Consider the following 8,210-nt stretch of genomic DNA (forward strand, 5'->3'; position numbering starts at 1 on the left):
GTTCATGGTACAAGATGGATAAACCTTATCTGCATTGGTGGTATAGTAGTGAGTTTAGCTGCCTTCCAAAATGGATAAACCTTGAAAATATTATGCTAAGTGTGAAAAAAACAGTGCCAAAAGACCACATATATGATTCCTTTAGTATGAAATTCCAGCAGAAGCAAATATAAAGAGACAGAAAGATTAGTAGTTGTGTAGGGCTAGAAAGAGGACATTGGGGGTAATAGCCAAAGGGTATGGGGTTTTTTTGGGGGGGGGGAATGAGAATGTTCTGGAATTATATAGTAATGATGGTTGTACAACATTGTGAATATACTAAGAAACTGAATCGTAGGGCGCCTGGGTGGCTCAGTCGTTAAGCGTCTGCCTTCGGCTCAGGTCATGATCCCAGGGTCCTGGGATTGAGTCCCGCATCGGGCTCCCTGTTCGGCGGGAAGCCTGCTTCTCCCTCTCTCACTCCCCCTGCTTGTGTTCCTGCTCTCACTATCTCTCTCTCTGTCAAATAAATAAATAAAAAATCTTAAAAAAAAGACTCACTCTAAAAAAAAAAAAAGAAACTGAACTGTACAGTTTAAAATATTTAAAACGGTGAATTTTATCTCAAAGGAAACTTTGGTCTCATGGGAAACTCATCTGCAGTTTCATCTAATGCAAAATGATACTCATAAGAGTTGTTGCAAGATTTATTTTTTTAATTTTTTATTGTTATGTTAATCACCATACAATTACATCATTAGTTCTTGATGTTGCAAGATTTAAATGAGATTAACATGCTACCAGTCTCATAATTGAAGTAGACAATGCCCCTAAGATTAACACCGTGAAAACAAAACAAGGTTATTAAAATCCTGGCCAGATACTGTTCCCTACAAAAGGCTCTTACTAGGCTTTGAATGTAAGGCCCGTTCTCTATTCTTTAAAAGGATAAATTATCAAATATTAGAGACAAACTAGCACTATATGAGGCTTTCTTGACCTAATGAGAGGGATTAAAACATCGAAAAGATTCTCTCCACCTGATTCAGTGTTATTTAATGCATACCTTTATACTATCTAAAATCATTTCTGGGGCACCTGGGTGGCTCAGTTGGTTAAGCGTCTGGCTCTTGGGCGCCTGGGTGGCTCAGATGGTTGAGCATCTGCCTTTGGCTCAGGTTATGATCCCAGAGTCCTGGGATCGAGTCCCGCATCAGGCTCCCTGCTCCTTGGGAGCCTGCTTCTCCCTCTGCCTCTCTGTCTCTCTCTCTCTCTCTGTCTCTCATGAATAAATAAAATCTTTAAAAAAAAAGCATCTGACTCTTGATTTCAGCTCAGGTCATGATCACAGGATCTTGAGATCAAACCCCGTGGTGGGCTCCTCACTTAGTGGGGAGTCAGCTTAGGATTCTCTCTCTCCCTCTCCTCCCTCTGCTCCTCCTCCTGCTTTCCCTCTCTTTAAAAAACAAATAAGTCTTAAAAAATAAAATAAAATCATTTCTCATAAACAGATCTCACACTTGGGGGAACATTGCTCTAAGACATTATCTGCCTGTGGTATCATGGTAGGTGTTATTAAAGTGACAGAATTTATTGAGCATCTATTATATGTCAGGCATTCTTATAGGCACTAGGGATACAGCAGTGAAAAATTATTCTAAAACTTACATTCTAATGGAAAATAGAGACAATACAGGGAACATGTAACATTCCTGAGATGATAAGTATAATGGAGAAAAACTAAGCAAGCTGGGGGGATGACTGGAGAGAAGGAGGGGAATGCTTATTTTATATCAGTTGGTTAGGAAAGGCCTCTTTGATAAGGTGACAAAGCAGAGCCTGAAGGAAATGAGAGAGCAAGACATTTGGATATCTGGGAGAAGGGCATTCCAGGCAGAGGACAGGAATATGTTCCAAAGGGTCTGGGAAGATCCAGGAGGCCACTGTGGCTGGGAAGGAGTGAGTGAGGGGGAGAGAGAGGATTAGATGGGGTGGGTACATCATATAGGCCAATATTTTACAAATTATCATACATTCAAAAAGGATCACTCTGGCTGCTGAATGGGCAAGGATGGAAGCAGTTACCAGTCTATTTCAGTGGTCTGAATGAGAAACACTGACAGCTCAAACTAGGCTATTAGGGATGTGTGTGGTGAGACTTGTCAGATTCTGGTATTTTGAATGATGACTTGTCATTGCTGATGGATTGGATGTGGTTTTGAAAGGAAGGTAAAGAACAGGAGTTTGGGGGATATATGCTGAAGAACTTCCACTAAAATGCTATGAAGAAAGTAAAAATGGATACATTCACTCTTTAAAGTTCTGGTTCTGGTTTATTGCAAAGAGTAATGTATTTTGGCTTATGTCAGAAAAACCCTGGTATCTGCTGTAAAAATATTGACTAATGTGGATCCTTGTTCCAAGATGCCAGTTTTGGATAAGTGACATATACATGTGGAAATAGAAGCTTCTAATTTCTTTCTGCCAGTAGTGTTATATTAGACTAAAGTGACCTCTGTGAAAATAAGCAAATGATTAAATTTGATAATTTCCATCAGATATAGTGACACAAATTAGGAATTCAGTGTTAGTTGTTCCCCTGAACCCAGATATCTATTTTACTCTAACAGCTGTCTATTCTTGCCTATTTTTAAGGCTAAAACAAAGTCATGTTTAGACATTCAAATAGTACAGCCACTCCCTAGCTTAGCCCCTTCCTTTGCTCTTTTACAGAAACAAGAATTATTAGCTACTACTTCCCTTAGTTCACATGGTGACTTCCTCCATGTCTCTAAATAACCTGCTTGTAGTGCTGTTTCTTGCATTTTCAATTTTGGTCATTATCTACAGACTCTGTTAGGGTACTTGAGACTTAGCCTATTAATATCCCCACCATCCTACTTCCCTTCCCTTCTCTTCTCATTAAAGTTACAACCCAGTATGTTGGGTGCCTGGCTGGCTCAGTCAGAAGAGCGTTTGATCTTGGGGTTGTGAGTTCAAGCCCCACATTGGGTGTAGAGATTACTTTAAATAAATAAATAAATGTCAAGTTACAACCTGATACAGTTTGTCCCTCTATGTTAAATTTACCAGGTAAATTTAAGTAATATATTAAACATCTTTTTGTTTTATCAATTATAGACAGTGTCTCTTGATCCCCCATACCGTAAGATGTCGGTTTTGTCAGCACTCCTGGCCTTTTCTCTACCTGTTCTTCTGTCTTTGCGCTTCCCAATCTAATTTGTTAAAAGAGAATTCCATTTGGCAGGTTGGATTCCCGTGAAGATGTAATGGAAAGAAGGCAGGTCCCTACACCTGCTTCTCACTCAATAAACTACTGAAATTCCATCTTCCCCAAGAAAACCTTTTGGGACCTCACTGGGAAATGACTACAATCTTGTTAAGAGAATGATAGCCTGGGAGTCCATGAACTCTTAACCCAACGGACCTTTGGCCTGTTGGGTGTTAACAACCAGAGGGGAAAACAATCAGCTTTGGCCGTTCCCTAAATAAGCTGAGGTTTATTTACTTTTCCCATGCCCTTTCAAACCAAAGGCTATAAAACTGCTTTAGTAATATAACTCCTGTGAGAACTCTCTGATGGAATTAGTGACATCACAGTGAATTTTCAAGAAAATGTACATGAAATTTATTGTTCATCTTGAACTTCATATGGATAAGTAAGTTGATTGATCTAAGAGCAAGTTATTCATTTTGAAAGGAACTGTGTCTTGGCTGTAATTGAGATTATAAGGGTTGGGGGGGGAAGAGAGATGGTAATGAGCTGGGAAGCAAAACACTGCTGCCACCTAGTGGTTACTCATTCTGAAACACTGCAGTTCTTTAAAAGCACAGACAACAGAAAAGGAAACTAAGCACAGGAGACACCCAGCAAAGATCCTGAACCAGAGAAACTTGCATTTCCTCCTCCCTTGTTGGAGAAAGGTGTTGGTGAACATTTTGCAAATGGTCAGAGAGGCAAAACAAGGTATTAATGGGGTTAGCCTGTGAGAGGCTGCTCCTTTTGTGTCATCAGAAAAATTAACGGAGCACTGACAAAGGCAAACGGTTGTAGGTCAACATGGACAGCCACCAGATCTCTAGCCTGAAATGGCAGCTCCAAAAGGAAGCAGGAGGTACAACAAATGAACAGAGGGGGACCACCGTGGGGCAGGCCCCCTCGTACTGGTCACTGCTGCAGCAGCACGGGTCCAGAGGCAAAGCAGAATCAGAAGCCAGACCAGCAGGGATAAAGACGATCAAGTCACATAGACTCAGGATCACTGATCAGCAACAGCTCTGAAGACTGTGGTCTTGAGACTGCAGTACTGCCTGATTTAGAGTAAACTACTTAGGGAACAACAAAAGTAATGAACGCTATTTCATAATAGTCCTGGGGGGAGTAGATATTTTTATCAGCCCTGTTCTACAGATGATGAACTTGAGGCTAAGTCACTAGCCCAAAGTCACAGAACTAATGAGACTTAGAACCAAGATTTGAACCAAAGCAGTTTGACCCCAGAATCTGAGCTCTTAACTACAATGATTTCCTGCTTCCCTCAGGGAGAGGGAACAAGGGGTTTAACTCCTCTAACTCTACTGAATGTTATATTGAGGGATGGTTGTGAATTAGAACTCTGAAGGTGGTTTAGATCTGGTCCCAGATTGTCACCTACTTGCAGGAGGGTATTTAACTTTTCAGGAACCAATTTTCCTTACTTGTAAAATAGGAACATAAAGGAGAATATTTCATAAGTTTCTCTGAAGATTCACTGAGATAATACACGGTTTCTGGCATGTGGCAAATAAGACAGCTTGCCTACAAAGACGATTGCCAACAATTTTCATAATTGTAAGTCCTACTACTCCTCTCAACAAGAGGTGGAATCTATTTCCCTTCCCCTAGAATCTGGGCTGAGCTTATGATTTGCTTTGACCAGGGGAATATGGCGGGTGTGTTATTGGCTAGTTCTAAGCCAAGTCTTAAGAGGCCTGTCTTGCTCTCTTGGATCATTTGTGCCACTAGGTAAGGAAGCCCAGCCTAAACTCTTGTATGGTAAGAGACCACAGGGAGAAAGAGGCACCAGGGTGCCAGTGTCCCACCTGAGCCCACCCTATGAATGTGGCCACATGAGTGTACCAAGTGAGATCAGAACTGACTGGCTAACCTACAGAATTATGAGAAATAAATAATTGTTGGGGCACGTGGGTGGCTCAGTTGGTTAAGCATCTGACTTCGGCTCGGGTCATGATCCCAGGGTCCTGGGATCGAGCCCCTCATTGGGCTCCCTGCTCAGCGGGGAGTCTGCTTCTCCTTCTGCCTCTGCCCCTCCCCCTGCTTTTGTGCACTCTCTCTCTCTCAAATAAATACATAAAATCTTTTAAAAAATTAAAAGAAATAAATTATTGTTGTTAAACTACTAAGTTTTGGAATAGTTTGTTATGCAGCAAATAGTCCTCAGTAGGGGTGCTTGAGTGGCTCAGTCAGTTGTCTGCCTTCTGCTCGGGTCATGATCCCAGGGTCCTGGGATCTAGCCCCACATCAGTCTCCCTTCTCAGCGGGAAGCCTGCTTCTCCCTCTCCTGCTCACCCTATTTGTTCTCCCTCTCTCTGTGAAATAAAAAAATAGATAAATCCTTAAAAAAAAAAAAAGAAAAGAAAAAGTCCTCAGTAAATAGTATCTGTTAGTATTATAATTGGTGCTGGTGAGGGATTCAGCCAAATATCTGGCCCATCTTTTCTTTTTTTTTGGGGGGGTACAGTATACTTTATTGATGGTACATGACAAGGTAGGGCTCCCCAAGCCCCTCCCCTTCTTCAGGGGGTCTGGGATGGAAACGGTGGAGGTCGGGAGATTCTCAGTGTTTTGCGGGATAAGTTGGGGCAGGGACTCCCCAGCAGTTGAGGGCCTCTCTCTTCCTCTTGCTCTCGCTGGGGCTGGTGGTCCAGGGGGCTCTTACTCCTTGGAGGCCATGTGGACCATAAGGTCCACCACCCGGTTGCTGTAGCCGAATTCATTGTCATACCAGGAAATGAGCTTGACAAAGTGGTTGTTGAGAGCAATGCCAGCCCCGGCATCGAAGGTGGAGGAGTGTGTGTCACTGTTGAAGTCGCAGGAGACGACCTGGTCCTCAGTGTACCCCAGGATGCCCTTGAGGGGGCCCTCTGACGCCTGCTTCACCACCTTCTTGATGTCATCATATTTGGCAGCTTTCTCCAGGCAGCAGGTCAGATCCATGACGGACACGTTGGGGGTGGGGACACGGAAGGCCATGCCAGTGAGCTTCCAGTTCAGCTCAGGGATGACCTTGCCCACAGCCTTGGCAGCATCAGTGGAAGCAGGGATGATGTTCTGGGCAGCCCCTCGGCCGTCGTGCCACAGCTTCCCAGAGGGACCGTCCACGGTCTTCTGGGTGGCAGTGATGGCATGGACGGTGGTCATGAGTCCCTCCACAATGCCGAAGTTGTCATGGATGACCTTGGCCAGAGGAGCCAAGCAGTTGGTGGTGCAGGAGGCATTGCTGACAATCTTGAGGGAGTTGTCATACTTCTCGTGGTTCACACCCATCACGAACATGGGGGCGTCGGCAGAGGGAGCAGAGATGATGACCCTCTTGGCCCCGCCCTTCAAGTGGGCCCCAGCCTTCTCCATGGTGGTGAAGACCCCAGTGGACTCCACAACATACTCAGCACCAGCATCACCCCACTTGATGTTGGCGGGATCTCGCTCCTGGAAGATGGAGATGGACTTTCCATTGATGACAAGCTTCCCGTTCTCAGCCTTGACTGTACCGTGGAATTTGCCATGGGTGGAATCATACTGGAACATGTAGACCATGTAGTTGAGGTCAGTGAAGGGATCATTGATGGCGACAATATCCACTTTGCCAGAGTTAAAAGCAGCCCTGGTGACCAGGCGCCCAATACGGCCAAATCCGTTCACTCCGACCTTCACCATCGTGTCTCAGGGACGCGGCTGGCACTGCACCAGAATTCGCAGCTGTCTGTCGAGCAGGGAGGAGCAGAGAGCCTGGCCCATCTTTTCTTAGGTCACTGATTTTTCTCTTTCACTGGAATAGGCTGGGAGAAACAAGAGATATATGTGCAGATGAACTCTGCTTATTACAAATATATCTCATCTTTTTATTAAACCAGAATATGGCTGGATATCCGCTCAGAGAGGCTTTGTTCAAATTGCTCTATACATTTGAGATAATATAGAAGCATATTTCTTCACACATTTACAATTCAGACTTTTTATGAGATTGGTTATGGTGGGAACTTCCAAAGTCTTTACGTTGGAGGTTTTGAGGCATGAACAGAGACTTACCCTCTTAATCCAGGATCTCAAAGCCCTGAGGATGATTCTTTAACTTTCATCTCCTTTTTCTCTCCTTCCCTAAATCTTCTCTTTTTCTGTCCGTACATATCCTTTGTCTTCTTACCAGGCCTTTCCTATCTCTTTTCCTTATTGTGACATAAGGAAACAAGATCATAAATAAGATCTTCCCTACCAAAATGTGAGCTCTGAGAAGGGGGAAACTTTTATCCATTTTGTTCTTTACAGAGCATTCTTTATTTAGAACAATGCCTGGCACACAGAATGCATGCGATAAATGTGTATTGAAGGAATTAAATAATGCATGTGAAAGCCCCGAGGACAGTGTCTGATACAGCGTAGATGATGCTCAATACATATAACCTATGACAGTTCAGTACTGCTATAAATGCGATCATTCACATTCATTTTTAAAAATGTTTTATTATTTTTAGTCTTTCTCCTTTTTCTTTCCACATTGTCCCTTTCTTCTTGTCTTTCTTTTTCTGTCATTGCATCTTCTCTTGTACTTTTACTTGTGGCCTGCCTGGGACCCTCATAGATGTTTCACCTTCATTCAGAGGATATGCAGAGAAAAGGTTTTGGAACTTTGTCTTGGGTGAAATAGAATTATTTGTGATTCACAGCTGAACTAGGATTACACGTAAAAGTCTGCTACTGAGGCGAGCCCAATTTTGGTGTTACTCAATATTGTAACCAGGGCCCTCGGTTATGGAAAAGAGCAAGCCTATTAAATAATAGCCAAACAAATGCTTGTACATGTCTCTGAGCGTGCGGGTATTCCTAATGCCTGTTGGTGAGTAACTCTGCTGCTCTTGGCAATAGGAATGTGACGAGAATCAAGTAGAACTGATTTAGCTAATTTTCTCTTCTCCTTTTTCTCTACAAGGGA

General features: G+C 43.2%; 1 pseudogene; it reads right to left on the reverse strand.

Annotated features, from left to right (window-relative positions):
* Positions 1-5,886: 5,886 nt before the first annotated feature.
* Positions 5,887-6,980, reverse strand: LOC114207606 (glyceraldehyde-3-phosphate dehydrogenase pseudogene; annotated as a pseudogene).
* Positions 6,981-8,210: the final 1,230 nt, after the last annotated feature.

Source organism: Eumetopias jubatus, unplaced genomic scaffold, assembly GCF_037043125.1.
Source record: "Eumetopias jubatus isolate StellerSeaLion01/CBP00866 unplaced genomic scaffold, mEumJub1_p1.0 scaffold_1, whole genome shotgun sequence".
Taxonomy (NCBI): Eukaryota; Metazoa; Chordata; class Mammalia; order Carnivora; family Otariidae; genus Eumetopias; species Eumetopias jubatus.